This window comes from Brassica napus, chromosome C5 (genome assembly GCF_020379485.1).
Source record: "Brassica napus cultivar Da-Ae chromosome C5, Da-Ae, whole genome shotgun sequence".
Classification (NCBI taxonomy): Eukaryota; Viridiplantae; Streptophyta; class Magnoliopsida; order Brassicales; family Brassicaceae; genus Brassica; species Brassica napus.
The window spans coordinates 54,692,610-54,714,906 of NC_063448.1; positions in this window are offsets into that span (position 1 = coordinate 54,692,610).

Here is a 22,297-nt window from a genome sequence, read left to right on the forward strand (position 1 = left end):
TTCTGGCCAAGACACTCAATGATAAAGTGGGGTAAGTTAATTTTCGTTCTTGATCGCCTTTGAGCTCTGGACCTTTATTGAGTTAGTGTTACTTTGGTATTTTTTTCTCTATGATTATGGAGGTTTTATGTTTAGATTATGTGTTTTGATTTAGTTTAGTGAATATTAAGATAAATACATAGTTGTAAATGAAATAATAGAAAATAGTAAAAAATAATAAAATAGCGAAAGTTTATGTTATTTTTAGCAGTGAATAAATTAAATATTAAAATACATTTATATTTTTTTACTTATTTCCTTATTCGTTTTGCAATTTTTTGAAGAATAAAATAGATTTTCAACCTTCAAATGATGATAGTTAGTGTGAGAAGGATTAGATAGTGCATAAGTAGAAAATAATGAACCAAATTGCAATAGTCTAAAAGAAGAAGGATCTAAAATGTAAAAAGACAAAAAAAAAGACACATGTCAACAAACGCTCATTCCACATGTCATAAGAAGAGAGAAAAATCTACTTTATATATATAGATAGTACTCCCTCCATCCAGATAAAATTTTGGTTCGCACACATATTAAAAAATTATCTTTTCTAAACAAAAAATCATTGAAATATAATTTAAAGGTAATTTATTTAATTATAAAAAAATACAATTGGTTACAGAGTTTTTGATAAAATTAAAGTTGACAACATCATCTATCGTGAAACAAAAACAATCATCTAAAATATCAAATATATTGAAAAATCATCTATCGTGAAACAAAAACAATCACCTAAAACATCATCCATATTGAAAAGGAGAGAATATTATTTGCCAAGCTTATCGTGTCATTTTGAAAAACGTGCAGCATTATAGGTATGACCCACCTAGATCCGCCTCGATCCGTATGTCCCATCTAGACCCGCCTCCGGATGTCACTTATTTTGTATCATTATGATTTTTGTGGTCTGTATGCCACTCACACCCATCTACACCCGCCTCTGCATGCGACTTGTTTTGTATCATTATGATTTTTGTTTGCCACTCCATGTTTAGACAATGTATTTTCCTATTGGAACCATCCTAATTTTTTGTTTTAATTAAATAGTTGCCATTTTTTTTTGAAGAAAAAAAGGTTAAATCCGGGTCTATTGAAGACACATACTTAACCACCGGGTGGAAGGTGCAGCTCACGACAGGCCCTCTCCCGGGTTTTCATACGGACGTATCCGCAGCCGTGGTGAGCAGAACAATGTGACTTAGTTTTCGCAGCAGGAAAATCGAACCCGGAATGTGTTTACATCCCAGGCCCGTCCACTACCATTGGACCACAAGGCCCGTTCAAATAGTTGCCATTCATCTTGTGCATGCCAGTTTTGAATTGGTTGTTTGACGTCCGACTTATTTTGTATCATTATGATTTTTCTATGCCACTGCATATTTTGTTTTACTAGACAATGTATTTTCCTATTGGAACCATCCTAATTTTTTTTTGTTTTAATTAAATAATTGCACTCCTCTTGTGCATACCAGTTTTGAATTGGTTGTTTGACGTCCGGAAAACGCTTGCAAGAGAAATCCATGTGCACTAGTCCTGGGCATTTAGATTTCGGTTTAGTTATGGATTGGTTAATTCAGTTATTATGTTTTACGTTAAACGATATATATACAGAAGCTTATATTTTTTAGTGTTGTTTTAAAATTTCTAACCACATTCTACATTTGTATTAATGTACGTTAAACTCTCTTTCGTGGTATATGAGAATCGTTATAATTTTTTTATCAATTAATTTAGTAAAACTTTATATTACTCCTTAAATCCGTGGAATAACCACTATAAAATCGCTAATTTCTTGAAAACCGGAGACAGCGAAGGCTCCAAACCTATTTGAACATCATCATACGTTAGTGCAGGATGTAACTATGCATTAAAGCAATGTTGTCATATTTTTTGAATTTTTCTCAAAATCTATGTGTTAGACCCCTACGAAAATATTGAGTTTTACGTTAAACGCTCTATATACTGAAGCTTACACTTTTTAGTGTTGTTCTAAATTTTTTAACCACATTCTACATTTGTATTAATGTATGTTAAACTCTCTTTCGTGGTATATGGGGATCGTTATAATTTTTTTATCAATTAATGTAGTAAAACTTTATAATACTCCCTAAATCGATGGAATAACCACTATAAAATCGCTAATTTCTTTAAAAGCAGAGACAACGAAGGCTCAAAACCTATTTGAACATCATCATATGTTAGTGCAAGATGAAACTATACATTAAAACAATATTGTCTAATTTTCTGAAATTTTCTCAAAATCTATGTGTAACCCCCTTCAAAAATATTGAGTTTTTGGTAAATGTTTGATATACTGAAACATATAATCTTTAGTGTTTTTTTAAAATTTCTAACTACATTCTACATTTGTATTAACGTATGCTAAACTCTCTTTCATGGTACATGACCATCGTTCAATTTTTTTTTATAAATTAATTTTGTAAAACTTCATATACTCCCTAAATTAGTGGACTAACTATTATAAAATCGTTATTCTCTGGAGAAATGAAGACAACAAAGATTCCAAACCTCTTTGATCATCATCATATATTAGTACATGAGGCAACTATGCATTAAAACAATATTGTCATATTTTTCGAGATCTTCTCAAAATCTATGTGTTAACCCCTACGAAAATATTGAGTTTTACGTTAAACGATCAATATACTGAAGCTTATACTTTTTAGTGTTGTTTTAAAATTTCTAACCACATTCTACACTTGTATTAATGTACGTTAAACTCTCTTTCGTGGTATATGAGAATCGTTATAATTTTTTATCAATTAATTTAGTAAAACTTTATATTACACCTTAAATCCGTGGAATAACCACTATAAAATCACTAATTTCTTGAAAAACGGAGACATCGAAGGCTCCAAACCTAATTGAACATCATCATACGTTAGTGCAGGATGCAACTATGCATTAAAACAATATTGTCATATTTTTGAAATTTTCTCAAAATCTATGTGTTAACCCCCTACGAAAATATTGAGTTTTACGTTAAACGCTCTATATACTGAAGCTTATACTTTTTAGTGTTGTTCTAAATTTTCTAACCACATTATACATTTGCATTAATGTATGTTAAACTCTCTTTCGTGGTATATGGGGATCGTTATATTTTTTTTATCAATTAATTTAGTAAAACTTTATAATACTCCCTAAATCAGTGGAATAACCACTATAAAATCGCTTATTTCTTGAAAAACGGAGACAACCAAGGCTCCAAACCTCTTTGAACATCATCATATATTAGTACAGGAGGCAAATATGCATTAAAGCAATATTGTTATATTTTTTGAATTTTTCTCAAAATCTATGTGTTAACCCCTACGAAAATATTGAGTTTTACGCTAAACACTCTACATACTGAAACTTATACTTTTTAGTGTTGTTTTAAAAATTTTAACCACATTCTACATTTGCATTAATGTATGTTAAACTCTCTTTCGTGGTATATGGGAATCGTTATAATTTTTTTATCAATTAATTTAGTAAAACTTTATAATACTCCCTAAATCGGTGGAGTAACCACTATAAAATCGCAAATTTCTTGAAAAATCATCATATGTTAGTGCACATTAAAAAAATATTGTCTTATTTTCGAAATTTTCTCAAAATCTATGTGTTAACCCCCTTCGAAAATATTAAGCTTTTTGTAAATGCTTGATATACTGAAACATATAATGTTTAGTGTTGTTTTAAAATTTCTAACTACATTCTACATTTGTATTAATGTATGCTAAACTATCTTTCATGGTACCTGAAGATTGTTCAATATTTTTTTTATAAATTAATTCTGTAAAACTTCATATATGTATTAAAACAATATTGTCATATTTTTCGAAATTTTCTCAAAATCCCCTATAAATATATTGAGTTTTTGGTAAATGATTTATATACTGAAGCCTATAATATTTAGTGTTGTTTTAAAATTTTCAACCACATTCTAAATTTGTATTAATGTATGCTAAACTCTCTTTCATGATACATTAGCATCATACAATTTTCTTTATAATTAATTTAGTAAAATTTCATATAATCCATAAATTAGTGGACTAACCATTATAAAATCGCTATTCTCTAGAGAAATAGAGACAACAAAGATTCCAAACCTCTTTGATCATCATCATATATTAGTACAGGAGGCAACTAAGCATTAAAACAATATTGTCATATTTTTTGAAATTTTCTCAAAATCTAAGTGTTAACCCCTATAAATATATTGAGTTTTTGTAAATGCTTTATATACTGAAGCCTATAATATTTAGTGTTTTTTAAAAAAGTTTAACCACATTCTAAATATGTATTAATGTATGCTAAACTCTCTTTCATGGTACATTAGCATCGTTCAATTTTGTTTATAAATAATTTAGTAAAATTTCACATAATCCCTAAATTAGTGGACTAACCGTTATAAAATCGCTATTCTCTAGAGAAATGGAGACAACAAAGGTTCCAAACCTCTTTGACCATCATCATATATTAGTACATGAGGTAAATATGCATTAAAGAAATATTATTATATTTTTTGAATTTTTCTCAAAATATGTGTTCACTAACCTCTACGAAAATATTGAGTTTTACGTTAAACGCTCTATATACTGAAGCTTATACTTTTTAGTGTTGTTTTAAAATTTCTAACCACATTCTACATTTGTATTAATGTATGTTAAACTCCCTTTCGTGGTATATCGAAATCGTTATAATTTTTTTATCGATTAATTTAGTAAAACCTTATAATACTCTCTAAACCGATGGAATAACCACTATAAAATCGCTAATTTCATTAAAAACGGAGACAACGAAGGCTCAAAACCTATTTGAACATCATCATATGTTAGTGCAGGATGAAACTATACATTAAAACAATATTGTCTTATTTTTCGAAATTTTCTCAAAATCTATGTGTTAACCAACCCCCTTCGAAAATATTGAGTTTTTGATAAATGTTTGATATACTTAAACATATAATCTTTAATGTTGTTGTAAAATTTCTAACTACATTCTACATTTGTATTAATGTATGCTAAACTCTCTTTCATGGTACATGAGCATCGTTCAACTTTTTTTTATAAATTAATTCTGTAAAACTTCATATACTCCCAAAATTACTGGACTAACCAGTATAAAATCGCTATTCTCTAGAAAAATGGAGACAACAAAGATTTAAAACAATATTGTCATATTTTTCAACATTTTCTCAAAATCTATGTGTTAACCCTATAAATATATTGAGTTTTTGGTAAATGCTTTATATACTGAAGCCTATAATATTTAGTATGGTTTTAATAATTTTAACCACATCCTAAATTTGTATTAATATATGCTAAACTCTCTTTCATGGTACATTAGCAACGTTCAGTTTTGTTTATAATTAATTTAGTAAAATTTCATATAATTCCTAAATTAGTGGACTAACCATTATAAAATCGCTATTCTCTAGAGAAATGGAGACAACAAAGGTTTCAAACCTCTTTGACCATCATCATATATTAGTACAGGAGACAACTATGCATTAAAGCAATATTGTTATATTTTTTGAATTTTACTCAAAATCTGTGTTAACTAACCCCTACGAAAATAATGAGTTTTACGTTAAACGCTCTATATACTGAAGCTTATACTTTTTAGTGTTGTTTTAAAATTTCTAACCACATTCTACATTTGTATTAATGTATGTTAAACTCTCTTTCGTGGTATATCGAAATCGTTATAAATTTTTTATCGATTAATTTAGTAAAACTTTATAATACTCCCTAAACCGATGGAATAACCATTATAAAATCGCTAATTTCTTTAAAAACGGACACAAAGAAGGCTCAAAACCTATTTGAACATCATCATATGTTACTGCAGGATACAACTATACATTAAAACAATATTGTCATATTTTTCGAATTTTTTTCAAAATCTATGTGTAAATATTGAGTTTTTGGTAAATGCTTGATATACTGAAACATATAATCTTTAGTGTTGTTTTAAAATTTCTTAACGCATTCTACATTTGTATTAATGCTTGTCAAACTCTCTTTAATGGTACATGAGCATCGTTCAATTTTTTTAGAAATTAATTTAGTAAAATTTCATATAATCCCTAAATTAGTGAAGTAACCATTATAAAATCACTATTCTCTAAAGAAATAGAGGCAACAAAGGTTCCAAACCTCTTTGATCATCATCATATATTACTACAGGAGGTAACTATACATTAAAGTAATATTGTTATATTTTTGGAATTTTTTTCAAAATCTATGTGTTAACAACCCCTACAAAAATATTGAGTTTTACGTTAAACGCTCTACATACTGAAGCTTATACTTTTTAGTGTTGTTTTAAAATTTATAATCACATTCTTCATTTGTATTAATGTATGTTAAACTCTCTTTCGTGGTATATGGAAATCGTTATAATTTTTTTATCGATTAATTTAGTAAAACTTTATAATACTCCCTAAACAGATGGAAAACTGTTTGAACATCACCATATGTTAGTGCAGGATGCAACTATGAAGTAAAACAATATTGTTATATTTTTTGAAATTTTCTCAAAATCGATGTGTTAACCCCTACAAAAATATCGAGTTTTACGTTAAACGCTCTATATACTGAAGCCTATACATTTTCGTGTTGTTCTAAATTTTCTAACCACATTCTACATTTATATTAATGTATGTTAAACTCTCTTCCGTGGTATATGAGAATCGTTATAATTTATTTATCAATTAATTTAGAAAAACTTTATAATACTCCCTAAATCGATGGAATAACCACTATAAAATCGCTAATTTCTTGAAAAACAGAGACAACGAAGGCTCCAAACCTCTTTGAACATCATCATATATTAGTACAGGAGGCAACTATGCATTAAAGCAATATTGTTATATTTTTTGAATTTTTCACAAAATCTATGTGTTAACCAACCCCCTACGAAAATATTGAGTTTTACGTTAAACGCTCTATATACTGAAGCTTATATTTTTTAGTTTTGTTTTAAATTTTGTAACCACATTCTTCATTTGTATTGATGTATGTTAAACTCTCTTTAGTGGTATATGAGAATCGTTATAATTCTTTTATCAATTAATTTAGTAAAAATTTATAATACCCGCTAAATCGGTGGAATAACCACTATAAAATCGCTAATTTCTTAAAAACTGGAGACATTGAAGGCTCCAAACTTATTTGAACATCATCATATGTTAGTGCAGGATGCAACTATGCATTAAAACAATATTGTCATTTTTTGAAATTTTCTCAAAATCTATGTGTTAACCGCTACGAAAATATTGAGTTTTACGTTAAACGCTCTATATACTGAAGCTTATACTTTTTAGTGTTGTTTTAAAATTTCTAACCATATTCTAATTTATATTAATGTATGTTAAACTCTATTTCGTGGTATATCGAAATCGTTATAATTTTTTTATCAATTAATTTAGTAAAACTTTATAATACTCCCTAAATCGATGGAATAACCACTATAAAATCGCTAATTTCTTTAAAAACGGAGACAACGAAGGCTCAAAACCTATTTGAACATCATCATATGTTAGTGCTGGATGAAACTATACATTAAAACAATATTGTCTTATTTTAAATTTTCTCAAAATCTATGTGTTAACCAACCCCCTTCAAAAATATTGAGTTTTTGGTAAATGCTTGATATACTGAAACATATAATCTTTAGTGTTGTTTTAAAATTTCTAACTACATTTTACATTTGTATTTATGTATGCTAAACTCACTTTCAAGGTACATGAGCATCGTTCAATTTTTTTTATAAATTAATTCTGTAAAACTTCATATACTCCCTAAATTAGTGGACTAACCATTATAAAATCGGTATTCTCTAGAGAAATGGAGACAACAAAGATTTTAAACCTCTTTAATCATAATCATATATTAGTACAGGAGACAACTATGCATTAAAAATATATTGTCATATTTTTCGAGATTTTCTCAAAATCTAGGTATTAACCCTCTACGAAAATATTGAGTTTTACGTTAAACGATCTATATACTGAAGCTTATACTTTTTAGTATTGTTTTAATATTTCTAACCACATTCTACATTTGTATTAATGTACGTTAAACTCTCTTTCGCGGTATATGGGAATCGTTATAATTTTTTATTAATTAATTTAGTAAAACTTTATATTACTCCCTAAATCCACAGAATAACCACTATAAAATCGTTAATTTCTTGAAAAACAGAGACAGCGAAGGCTCCAAACCTATTTGAACATCATCGAACGTTAGTGCAGGATGCAACTATGCATTAAAACAATATTGTCATATTTTTTGAAATTTTCTCAAAATCTATGTGTACCCTACGAAAATATTGAGTTTTACATTAAACGCTCTATATACTGAAGCTTATACTTTTTAGTGTTGTTCTAAATTTTCTAACCACATTCTACATTTGTATTAATGTATGTTAAACTCACTTTCGTGGTATATGGGGATCGTTATAATTTTTTTATCAATTAATTTATTAAAACTTTATAATACTCCGTAAATCGGTGGAATAACCACTATAAAATCGCTAATTTCTTAAAAAACGGAGACAACGAAGTCTCCAAACCTCTTTGAACATCATCATATATTAGTACAGGAGGCAAATATGCATTAAAGCAATATTGTTATATTTTTTGAATTTTTCTCAAAATCTATGTGTTAACCTCTACAAAAATATTGAGTTTTACGCTAAACACTCTACATACTGAAGCTTATACTTTTTAGTGTTGTTTTAAAAATTTTAACCACATTCTACATTTGCATCAATGTATGTTAAACTCTCTTTCGTGGTATATGGGAATCTTTATAATTTTTTTATCAATTAATTTAGTAAAACTTTATAATACTCCCTAAATCGGTGGAATAACCACTATAAAATCGCTAATTTCTTGAAAAATTGAAACAGCGAAGGCTCCAAACATATTTGAAACAGCGAAGGCTCCAAACTCAATATTTTCGTAGGGGTTAACAAACAGTATAGGCAAATATGCATTAAAGCAATATTGTTATATTTTTTGAAATTTTCTCAAAATATATTTGTTAACCCCTACGAAAATGTTGAGTTTTACGTTAAACGCTCTATATACTGAAGCTTATACTTTTTAGTGTCGTTTTAAAATTTCTAACCACATTCTACATTTGTATTAATGTATGTTAAACTCTCTTTCGAGGTATATCGAAATCGTTATAATTTTTTTATCAATTAATTTTGGTAAATGCTTGATATATTTAAACATATAATCTTTAGTGTTGTTTTGAAATTTATAACTACATTCTACATTTGTATTAATGTATGCTAAACTCTCTTACATAGTACATGAGCATCGTTCAATTTTTTTTATAAATTAATTCTGTAAACCTTCTTATACTCCCTAAATTACTGGACTAACATTTACAAAATCGCTATTCTCTAGAGAAATGGAGACAACAAAGATTTCAAACCTCTTTTATCATCATCATATATTAGTACATGAAGCAACTATGCATTAATAAAAATATTGTCATATTTTTCGAAATTTTTTCAAAATCTATGTGTTAACCCCTATAAATATATTGAGTTTTTGGTAAATGATTTATATACTGAAGCCTATAATATTTAGTGTTGTTTTAATAATTTTAGCCACATTCTAAATTTGTATTAATGTATGCTAAACTCTCTTTCATGGTACATTAGCAACGTTCAGTTTTGTTTATAATTAATTTAGTAAAATTTCATATAATTCCTAAATTAGTGGACTAACCATTATAAAATCGCTATTCTCTAGAAAAATGGAGACAACAAAGGTTCCAAACTTCTTTGACCATCATCATATATTAGTACATGAGGCAACTTTGCATTAAAGCAATATTGTTATATTTTTTGAATTTTTCTCAAAATCTGTGTTAACTAACCCCTACGAAAATATTGAGTTTTACGTTAAACGCTCTATATACTGAAGCTTATACTTTTTAGTGTTGTTTTAAAATTTCTAACCATATTCTACATTTGTATTAATGTATGTTAAACTATGTTTCGTGGTATATCGAAATCGTTATAATTTTTATATCAACTAATTTAGTAAAACTTTATAATACTCCCTAAATCGATGGAATAACCACTATAAAATCGCTAATTTCTTTAAAAACGGAGACAACGAAGGCTCAAAACCTATTTGAACATCATCATATGTTAATGCAGGATGAAACTATACATTAAAACAATATTGTCTTATTTTAAATTTTCTCAAAATCTATGTGTTAACCCCCTTCAAAAATATTGAGTTTTTGGTAAATGCTTGATATACTGAAACATATTATCTTTAGTTTTGTTTTAAAATTTCTAACTGCATTCTACATTTGTATTAATGTATGCTAAACTCTCTTTCATGGTACATGAGCATCGTTCAACTTTTTTTATAAATTAATTCTGTAAAACTTCATATACTCCCTAAATTAGTGGACTAACCGTTATAAAATCGGTATTCTCTGGAGAAATGGAGACAACAAAGATTTCAAACCTCTTTTATCTTCATCATATATTAGTACATGAGACAACTATGCATTAAAACAATATTGTTATATTTTTCGAGATTTTCTCAAAATCTTGGTGTTAACCCCCTACGAAAATATTGAGTTTTACGTTAAACGATCTATATACTGAAGCTTATATTTTTTAGTGTTGTTTTAAAATTTCTAACCACATTCTACAATTGTATTAATGTACGTTATACTCTCTGTTTTTGTATATGGGAATCATTATAATTTTTTATCAATTAATTTAGTAAACCTTTATATTACTCCCTAAATCATTGGAATAACTAATATAAAATCGCTAATTTCTTGAAAAATGGAGACATCGACGACTCCAATCCGATTAGATCATCATCATATCTTAGTGCAGGATGCAACTATACATTAAAACAATATTGTCTTATTTTTTGAAATTTTCTCAAAATCTATGTGTTAACCCCTTCGAAAATATTGAGTTTTTTTGTAAATGCTTGATATACTGAAACATATAATCTTTAGTGTTGTTTTAAAATTTCTAACTACATTCTACATTTGTATTAATGTATGTTAAACTCTCTTTCATGGTACATGAACATCGTTCAATATTTTTTTTATAAATTAATTCTGTAAAACTTCATATACTCTCTAAATTACTGGACTAACCGTTATAAAATCGCTATTTTCTAGGGAAATGGAGACAACAAAGATTTCAAACCTCTTTGATCATCATCATATATAGTACACGAGACAACTATGCATTAAAACAATATTGCCATATTTTTCGAAATTTTCTCAAAATCTGTGTTAACTCCTACGAAAATACTGAGTTTTACGTTAAATGATCTATATACTGAAGCTTATACTTTTTAGTGTTGTTTTAAAATTTCTAACCACATTCTACATTTGTATTAATGTACGTTAAACTCTCTTTCGTGGTATATGAGAATCGTTATAATTTTTTTATCAATTACTTTAGTTAAACTTTATATTACTCTTTAAATCCGTGGAATAACCATTATAAAATCGTTAATTTCTTGAAAAACGGAGACAGCGACGGCTCCAAACCTCTTTGGACATCATCATATATTAGTACAGAAGGCAAATATGCATTAAAGCAATATTGTTATATTTTTTGAATTTTTCTCAAAATCTATGTGTTAACCCCTTACGAAAATATTGAGTTTTACGCTAAACACTCTACATACCGAAGCTTATACTATTTAGTGCTGTTTTAAAAATTTTAACCACATTCTACATTTGCATCAATATATGTTAAACTCTCTTTCCGGTATATGGGAATCGTTATAATTTTTTTATCAATTAATTTAGTAAAACTTTATAATACTCCCTAAATCGGTGGAATAACCACTATAAAATCGCTAATTTCTTGAAAAATGGAGACATCGAAGACTCAAAACCTATTTGAACATTATGTTAGTGCACATTAAAACAATATTGTCTTATTTTCGAAATTTTCTCAAAATCTATATGTTAACCCCCTTCGAAAATATTGAGTTTTTTTGTAAATGCTTGATATACTGAAACATATAATGTTTAGTGTTGTTTTAAAATTCCTAACTACATTCTACATTTATATTAATGTATGCTAAACTCTCTTTCATGATACTTGAGCATCGTTCAATATTTTTTTATAAATTAATTCTGTAAAACTTCATATATTCCCTAAATTACTGGACTAACCATTATAAAATCGCTATTCTCTAGATAAATGGAGACAACAAAGATTTCAAACCTCTTTGATCATCATCATATATTAGTACAGGAGGCAACTATGTATTAAAACAATATTGTCATATTTTTCAAAATTTTCTCAAAATCTATGTGTTAACCCCTATAAATATATTGAGTTATTGGTAAATGCTTTATATACTGAAGACTATAATATTTAGTGTTGTTTTAAAAAATTTAACCACATTCTAAATATGTATTAATGTATGCTAAACTCTCTTTCATGGTACATTAGCATCGTTCAATTTTGTTTATAATTAAATTAGTAAAATTTCATATAATCTCTAAATTAGTGAACTAACCATTATAAAATCGCTATTTTCTAGAGAAATGGAGACAACAAAGGTTCCAAACCTCTTTGACCATCATCATATATTAGAACAGGAGGCGACTGTGCATTAAAGCAATATTGTTATATTTTTTGAATTTTTCTCAAAATCTGTGTTCACTAACCCATTCGAAAATATTGAGTTTTACGTTAAACGCTCTATATACTGAAGCTTATACTTTTTAGTGTTGTTTTAAAATTTCTAACCACATTTTACATTTTTATTAATGAATTTTAAACTCTCTTTCGTGGTATATCGAAATCGTTATAATTTTTTTACCGATTAATTTAGTAAAACTTTATAATACTCCCTAAATCGATGGAAAAACCAATATAAAATCGTTAATTTCTTTAAAAAACGGAGACAACGAAGGCTCAAAACCTATTTGAACATCATCATATGTTAGTGCAGGATGAAACTATACATTAATACAATATTGTCTTATTTTTCAAAATTTTCTCAAAATCTATGTGTTAACCCCCTTCGAAAATATTGAGTTTTTGGTAAATGCTTGATATACTTAAACATATAATCTTTAGTGTTGTTTTAAAATTTCTAACTACGTTATACATTTGTATTAATGTATGTTAAACTCTCTTTCATGGTACATGAGCATCGTTCAATTTTTTTTATAAATTAATTCTGTAAAACTTCTTATACTCCCTAAATTACTGGACTAACCATTATAAAATCGCCATTCTCTAGATAAATGGAGACAACAAAAATTTCAAACCTCTTTGATCATCATCATATATTAGTACATGAGGCAACTATGCATTAAAACAATATTGTCAGATTTTTGGAGATTTTCTCAAAATCTACGTGTTAACCCCTACGAAAATATTGAGTTTTAAGTTAATCGATTTATATACTGAAGCTTATACTTTTTAGTGTTTTTTTTAAATTTCTAACCACATTCTACATTTGTATTAATGTACGTTAAATTCTCTTTCGTAGTATATGAAAATCGTTATAATTTTTTTATCAATTAATTTAGTAAAACTTTATATTACTCTTTAAATCCATGGAATAACCACTATAAAATCGCTAATTTCTTGAAAAACGGAGACAGCGAAGGCTCCAAACCTATTTGAACATCATCATACGTTAGTGCAGGATGCAACTATGCATTAAAACAATATTGTCATATTTTTTGAAATTTTCTCAAAATCTATGTGTTAAACCCCTACGAAAATATTGAGTTTTATGTTAAACGCTCTATATACTGAAGCTTATACTTTTTAGTGTTGTTCTAAATTTTCTAACCACATTCTACATTTGTATTAATGTATGTTAAACTCTCTTTCGTGGTATATGGGGATCGTTATAATTTTTTTATCAATTAATTTAGTAAAACTTTAATAATACTCCCTAAATCGATGGAATAACCACTATAAAATCGCTAATTTCTTTAAAACCAGAGACAACGAAGGCTCAAAACCTATTTGAACATCATCATATGTTAGTGCAAGATGAAATTATACATTAAAACAATATTGTCTTATTTTTTCGAAATTTTCTCAAAATCTATGTGTTAACCCGCTTCAAAAATATTGAGTTTTTGGTAAATGCTTGATATACTGAAACATATAATCTCTAGTGTTGTTTTAAAATTTCTAACTATATTCTACATTTGTATTAATGTATGCTAAACTCTCTTTCAAGGTACATGACCATCGTTCAATTTTGTTTATAAATTAATTCTGTAAAACTTCATATACTCCCTAAATTAGTGGACTAACCATTATAAAATCGTTATTCTCTGGAGAAATGGAGACAACAAAGATTCCAAACCTCTTTGATCATCATCATATATTAGTACATGAGGCAACTATGCATTAAAACAATATTGTCATATTTTTCGTGATTTTCTTAAAATCTATGTGTTAACTCCTACGAAAATAATGAGTTTTACGTTAAACGATCTATATACTGAAGCTTATACTTTTTAGTGTTGTTTTAAAATTTCTAACCACATTCTAGATTTGTATTAATGTACGTTAAACTCTCTTTCGTGGTATATGAGAATCGTTATAATTTTTTTATCAATTACTTTAGTTAAACTTTATATTACTCCTTAAATCCGTAGAATAACCATTATAAAATCGCTAATTTCTTAAAAAACGGAGACAGCGAAGGCTCCAAACCTCTTTGAACATCATCATATATTAGTGCAGGAGGCAAATATGCATTAAAGCAATATTGTTATTTTTTTTGAATTTTTCTCAAAATCTATGTATTAACCCCCCCTACGAAAATATTGAGTTTTACGCTAAACACTCTACATACTGAAGCTTATACTTTTTAGTGCTGTTTTAAAAATTTTAACCACATTCTACATTTTCATCAATGTATGTTAAACTCTCTTTCTTGTATATGGGAATCGTTATAATTTTTTTATCAATTAATTTAATAAAACTTTATAATACTCACTAAATCGGTGGAATAACCACTATAAAATCGCTAATTTCTTGAAAAATGGAGACATCGAAGACTCAAAACCTATTTGAACATTATGTTAGTGCACATTAAAACAATATTGTCTTATTTTCGAAATTTTCTCAAAATCTATGTGTTAACTCCCTTCGAAAATATTGAGTTTTTTTGTAAATGCTTGATATACTGAAACATATAATGTTTAGTGTTGTTTTAAAATTTCTAACTACATTCTACATTTGTATTAATGTATGCTAAACTCTCTTTCATGATACTTGAGCATCATTCAATAATCTTTTATAAATTAATTCTGTAAAACTTCATATATTCCCTAAATTACTGGACTAACCATTATAAAATCGCTATTCTCTAGATAAATGGAGACAACAAAGATTTCAAACCTCTTTGATCATCATCATATATTAGTACAGGAGGCAACTATGCATTAAAACAATATTGTCATATTTTTCGAAATTTTCTCAAAATCTATGTGTTAACCCCTATAAATATATTGAGTTATTGGTAAATGTTTTATATACTGAAGCCTATAATATTTAGTGCTGTTTTAAGAAATTTAACCACATTCTAAATATGTATTAATGTATGCTAAACTCTCTTTCATTGTACATTAGCATCGTTCAATTTTGTTTATAATTAACTTACTAAAATTTCATATAATCCCTAAATTAGTGAACTAACCATTATAAAATCGCTATTTTCTAGAGAAATGGAGACAACAAAGGTTCCAAACCTCTTTGACCATCATCATATATTAGTACAGGAGGCAACTATGCATTAAAGCAATATTGTTATATTTTTTGAATTTTTCTCAAAATCTGTGTTCACTAACCCCTACGAAAATATTGAGTTTTACGTTAAACGCTCTATATACCGAAGCTTATACTTTTTAGTGTTGTTTTAAAATTTCTAACCACATTCTACATTTTTATTAATGTATGTTAAACTCTCTTTCGTGGTATATCGAAATCGTTATAATTTTTTACCGATTAATTTAGTAAAACTTTATAATACTCCCTAAATCGAAGGAATAACTACTATAAAATCGTTAATTTCTTTAAAAATGGAGACAACGAAGGCTCAAAACCTATTTGAACATCATCATATGTTAGTGCAGGATGAAACTATGCATTAAAACAATATTGTCTTATTTTTCGAAATTTTCTCAAAATCTATGTGTTACCCCCTTCGAAAATATTGAGTTTTTGGTAAATGCTTGATATACTTAAACATATAATCTTTAGTGTTGTTTTAAAATTTCTAACTACATTCTACATTTGTATTAATGTATGCTAAACTCTCTTTCATGATATTTGAGCATCGTTCAATATTTTTTTATAGATTAATTCTGTAAAACTTCATATATTCCCTAAATTACTGGACTAACCATTATAAAATCGCTATTCTCTAGATAAATGGAGACAACAAAGATTTCAAACCTCTTTGATCATCATCATATATTAGTACAGGAGGCAACTATGCATTAAAACAATATTGTCATATTTTTCAAAATTTTCTCAAAATCTATGTGTTAACCCCTATAAATATATTGAGTTATTGGTAAATGCTTTATATACTGAAGCCTATAATATTTAGTGTTGTTTTAAAAAATTTAACCACATTCTAAATATGTATTAATGTATGCTAAACTCTCTTTCATGGTACATTAGCATCGTTCAATTTTTTTTATAATTAACTTAGTAAAATTTCATATAATCCCTAAATTAGTGAACTAACGATTATAAAATCGCTATTTTCTAGAGAAATGGAGACAACAAAGGTTCCAAACCTCTTTGACCATCATCATATATTAGTACAGGAGGTAGAGATGGCAATTTAGGAGCTTGCCCGCGGGACCGGCCCATTAAGATCTGCTGCAGGTCGGGATTGGTCACTACATAACTAGGCCCATTTTTTAGCGGGCCTCGCGGGCTGAGCTTGTGCGGGTTTGGGCCGGAAGCGGGATGGGATCGTGTTGTACCGCGGGACACGCGGGATCCGCACCCACTTCGTCATCTTTTCTCTTCGAGCTCCCACCGGCAAAGAAACAGAGAGAACTGATGATTTGAAAGACGATCTCTTCCGGTGTATCTTCTTCTTCAATCCACCACAGCAACTTCGATTCTCGACAATAACTTCTCCATGCATGGTATTCATCTTATCATTTGATCAAGTAAGTGTCTTCTTCTCGGCATCATCTTCTTTCTTTCCTTTTGAGCCACAAATCACGAACAATTTCTTTAGAGAAAGAATTTATTGCATGGATGTGGTACTGATTTGGTGTTTGGTTTTATTTGAATTTGGTTATGAACTTATGAATATCCGTGCACTTTACCTTTACATGTTGAATTATTGGTGCCAATTCACATCTTTAAAGAACTGAAGTTACTTATGTACTCATTGATGTTGTGTCTTAGAAACAAAACGAGACTAATTAAGTAATGAGTAATGACTAATGAACGTAAGTGCTAATTACAAACGCTGTACACGTAACAAACATAAGTTAATAACTATCTTCATGAAAGTTGATTTTCAGCACGATATCTTCAAGATATAGATTGATTTATGATGTCTTTGTGGTAGTTTTAGAAACTATTAAAGCTATCATTAGGAAATTGGGTGACTTGCGGAGAGATTGTTGGTTCCAGAAATTATACATAAATTATTAAACAACTCTCTTTGTTCTGCATAAGCTGAGCTGAACCAATTCACTTTCATCAACTATCTAATAGCTAGTTAGTATTGTTTATGGGAGAATTTTTTGGTCTTATCGGTCTTGTTACCATCGTTAGAATGAGTAAACCATATGGCAGGTTCCATGTGCTCCCGGACTTTGACGAGGGAAAACGCAGCTGTTGGAGAAAGCTAGAGCGTCACAACAACATACGGAAAAGGAAACCTGTAGACAAAGGAGGAGTTGCTTCAAAACAACAGAAAGTGAACAGGTACAAATCATACTACCATGTTTCTGTTTGATGATGGAAAATTTGTAAGTGAACAATGTCTAAAACTTCAGTCCGAACATTGTCTAAAACTCAAAACGAGACTAATGAAAGTGATGCCTGATGACTAATTAAACATAACTTAAGGGTTATCTGTTTGTTTGTCATATCTTTGATTTTGATTACATTATGGATAGTGTCGTATGCTTGTAAGAAATGAGAATCTATTTTTCTTGCAAGTTCACAGGATTGGTCAAGCTTTGAAGATAGGCCCCGCGGGCCGACCCGCATAACCGCTGCTATAGTGCGGGTCGGGATTGGTCATAGGGTTCAGGGCCCGCGTCCCACGGCGGTACTACCCGCAAAGACCCAACTGAAAATGGTACCGCGGCGGGACAAATGGGTTGCGGGTGGTCCCAATTGTCATCTCTAACAGGAGTCAACTATGCATTAAAGCAATATTGTTTTATTTTTTGAATTTTTCTCAAAATATGTGTTCACTAACCCCTACGAAAATATTGAGTTTTACGTTAAACGCTCTATATACTGAAGCTTATACTTTTTAGTGTTGTTTTAAAAATTTTAACCACATTCTACATTTGTATTAATGTATGTTAAACTCTCTTTCGTGGTATATCGAAATCGTTATAATTTTTTTATCGATTAATTTAGTAAAACTTTATAATACTCCCTAAATCGATGGAAAAACCACTATAACATCGTTAATTTCTTTAAAAACAGAGACAACGAAGGCTCAAAACCTATTTGAACATCATCATAAGTTAGTGCAGGATGAAACTATACATTAAAACAATATTGTCTTATTTTTCGAAATTTTCTCAAAATCTATGTGTTAACCCCCTTCGAAAATATTGAGTTTTTGGTAAATGCTTGATATACTTAAACATATAATCTTTAGTGTTGTTTTGAAATTTATAACTACATTCTACATTTGTATTAATGTATGCTAAACTCTCTTTCATGGTACATGAGCATCGTTCAATTTTTTTATAAATTAATTCTGTAAAACTTCTTATAGTCCCTAAATTACTGGACTAACCATTATAAAATCGCTATTCTCTAGATAAATGGAGACAACAAAAATTTCAAACCTCTTTGATCATCATCATATATTAGTACAGGAGGCAACTATGCATTAAAAAAATATTGTCATATTTTTCGAAATTTTCTCAAAATCTATGTGTTAACCCCTATAAATATATTGAGTTATTGGTAAATGTTTTATACACTGAAGCCTATAATATTTATTGTTGTTTTAAAAAACTTAACCACATTCTAAATATGTATTAATATATGCTAAACTCTCTTTCATGGTACATTAGCATCGTTCAATTTTGTTTATAATTAACTTACTAAAATTTCATATAATCCCTAAATTAGAGAACTAACCATTATAAAATCGCTATTCTCTAGAAAAATAGAGACAACAAAGGTTCCAAACCTCTTTGACCATCATCATATATTAGTACAGGAGGCAACTATGCATTAAAGCAATATTGTTATATTTTTTTTAATTTTTCTCAAAATCTGTGTTCACTAACCCCTACGAAAATATTGAGTTTTACGTTAAACGCTCTATATACTGAAGCTTATACTTTTTAGTGTTGTTTTAAAATTTCTAACCACATTCTACATTTGTATTAATGTATGTTAAACTCTCTTTCGTGGTATATCGAAATCGTTATAATTTTTTTATCGATTAATTTAGTAAAACTTTATAATGCTCCCTAAATCGATGGAAAAACCACTATAAAATCGTTAATTTCTTTAAAAACAGAGACAACGAAGGCTCAAAACCTATTTGAACATCATCATAAGTTAGTGCAGGATGAAACTATACATTAAAACAATATTGTCTTATTTTTCGAAATTTTCTCAAAATCTATGTGTTAACCCCCTTCGAAAATATTGAGTTTTTGGTAAATGCTTGATATACTTAAACATATAATCTTTAGTGTTGTTTTGAAATTTATAACTACATTCTACATTTGTATTAATGTATGCTAAACTCTCTTTCATGGTACATGAGCATCGTTCAATTTTTTTATAAATTAATTCTGTAAAACTTCTTATAGTCCCTAAATTACTGGACTAACCATTATAAAATCGCTATTCTCTAGATAAATGGAGACAACAAAAATTTCAAACCTCTTTGATCATCATCATATATTAGTACAGGAGGCAACTATGCATTAAAAAAATATTGTCATATTTTTCGAAATTTTCTCAAAATCTCTGTGTTAACCCCTATAAATATATTGAGTTATTGGTAAATGTTTTATACACTGAAGCCTATAATATTTAGTGTTGTTTTAAAAAACTTAACCACATTCTAAATATGTATTAATATATGCTAAACTCTCTTTCATGGTACATTAGCATCGTTCAATTTTGTTTATAATTAACTTACTAAAATTTCATATAATCCCTAAATTAGAGAACTAACCATTATAAAATCGCTATTCTCTAGAGAAATAGAGACAACAAAGGTTCCAAACCTCTTTGACCATCATCATATATTAGTACAGGAGGCAACTATGCATTAAACCAATATTGTTATATTTTTTGAATTTTTCTCAAAATCTGTGTTCACTAACCCCTACGAAAATATTGAGTTTTACGTTAAACGCTCTATATACTGAAGCTTATACTTTTTAGTGTTGTTTTAAAATTTCTAACCACATTCTACATTTGTATTAATGTATGTTAAACTCTCTTTCGTGGTATATCGAAATCGTTATAATTTTTTTATCGATTAATTTAGTAAAACTTTATAATGCTCCCTAAATCGATGGAAAAACCACTATAAAATCGTTAATTTCTTTAAAAACAGAGACAACGAAGGCTCAAAACCTATTTGAACATCATCATAAGTTAGTGCAGGATGAAACTATACATTAAAACAATATTGTCTTATTTTTCGAAATTTTCTCAAAATCTATGTGTTAACCCCCTTCGAAAATATTGAGTTTTTGGTAAATGCTTGATATACTTAAACATATAATCTTTAGTGTTGTTTTGAAATTTATAACTACATTCTACATTTTTATTAATGTATGCTAAATTCTCTTTCATGGTACATGAGCATCGTTCAATTTTTTTTATAAATTAATTCTGTAAAACTTCTTATAGTCCCTAAATTACTGGACTAACCATTATAAAATCGCTATTCTCTAGATAAATGGAGACAACAAAAATTTCAAACCTCTTTGATCATCATCATATATTAGTACAGGAGGCAACTATGCATTAAAAAAATATTGTCATATTTTTCGAAATTTTCTCAAAATCTCTGTGTTTAACCCCTATAAATATATTGAGTTATTGGTAAATGTTTTATACACTGAAGCCTATAATATTTAGTGTTGTTTTAAAAAACTTAACCACATTCTAAATATGTATTAATATATGCTAAACTCTCTTCCATGGTACATTAGCATCGTTCAATTTTGTTTATAATTAACTTACTAAAATTTCATATAATCCCTAAATTAGAGAACTAACCATTATAAAATCGCTATTCTCTAGAGAAATAGAGACAACAAAGGTTCCAAACCTCTTTTACCATCATCATATATTAGTACAGGAGGCAACTATGCATTAAACCAATATTGTTATATTTTTTGAATTTTTCTCAAAATCTGTGTTCACTAACCCCTTCGAAAATATTGAGTTTTACGTTAAACGCTCTATATACTGAAGCTTATACTTTTTAGTGTTGTTTTAAAATTGCTAACCACATTCTACATTTGTATTAATGTATGTTAAACTCTCTTTCGTGGTATATCGAAATCGTTACAATTTTTTTATCGATTAATTTAGTAAAACTTTATAATGCTCCCTAAATCGATGGAAAAACCACTATAAAATCGTTAATTTCTTTAAAAACAGAGACAACGAAGGCTCAAAACCTATTTGAACATCATCATAAGTTAGTGCAGGATGAAACTATACATTAAAACAATATTGTCTTATTTTTCGAAATTTTCTCAAAATCTATGTGTTAACCCACTTCGAAAATATTGAGTTTTTGGTAAATGCTTGATATACTTAAACATATAATCTTTAGTGTTGTTTTGAAATTTATAACTACATTCTACATTTGTATTAATGTATGCTAAACTCTCTTTCATGGTACATGAGCATCGTTCAATTTTTTTTATAAATTAATTCTGTAAAACTTCTTATAGTCCCTAAATTACTGGACTAACCATTATAAAATCGCTATTCTCTAGATAAATGGAGACAACAA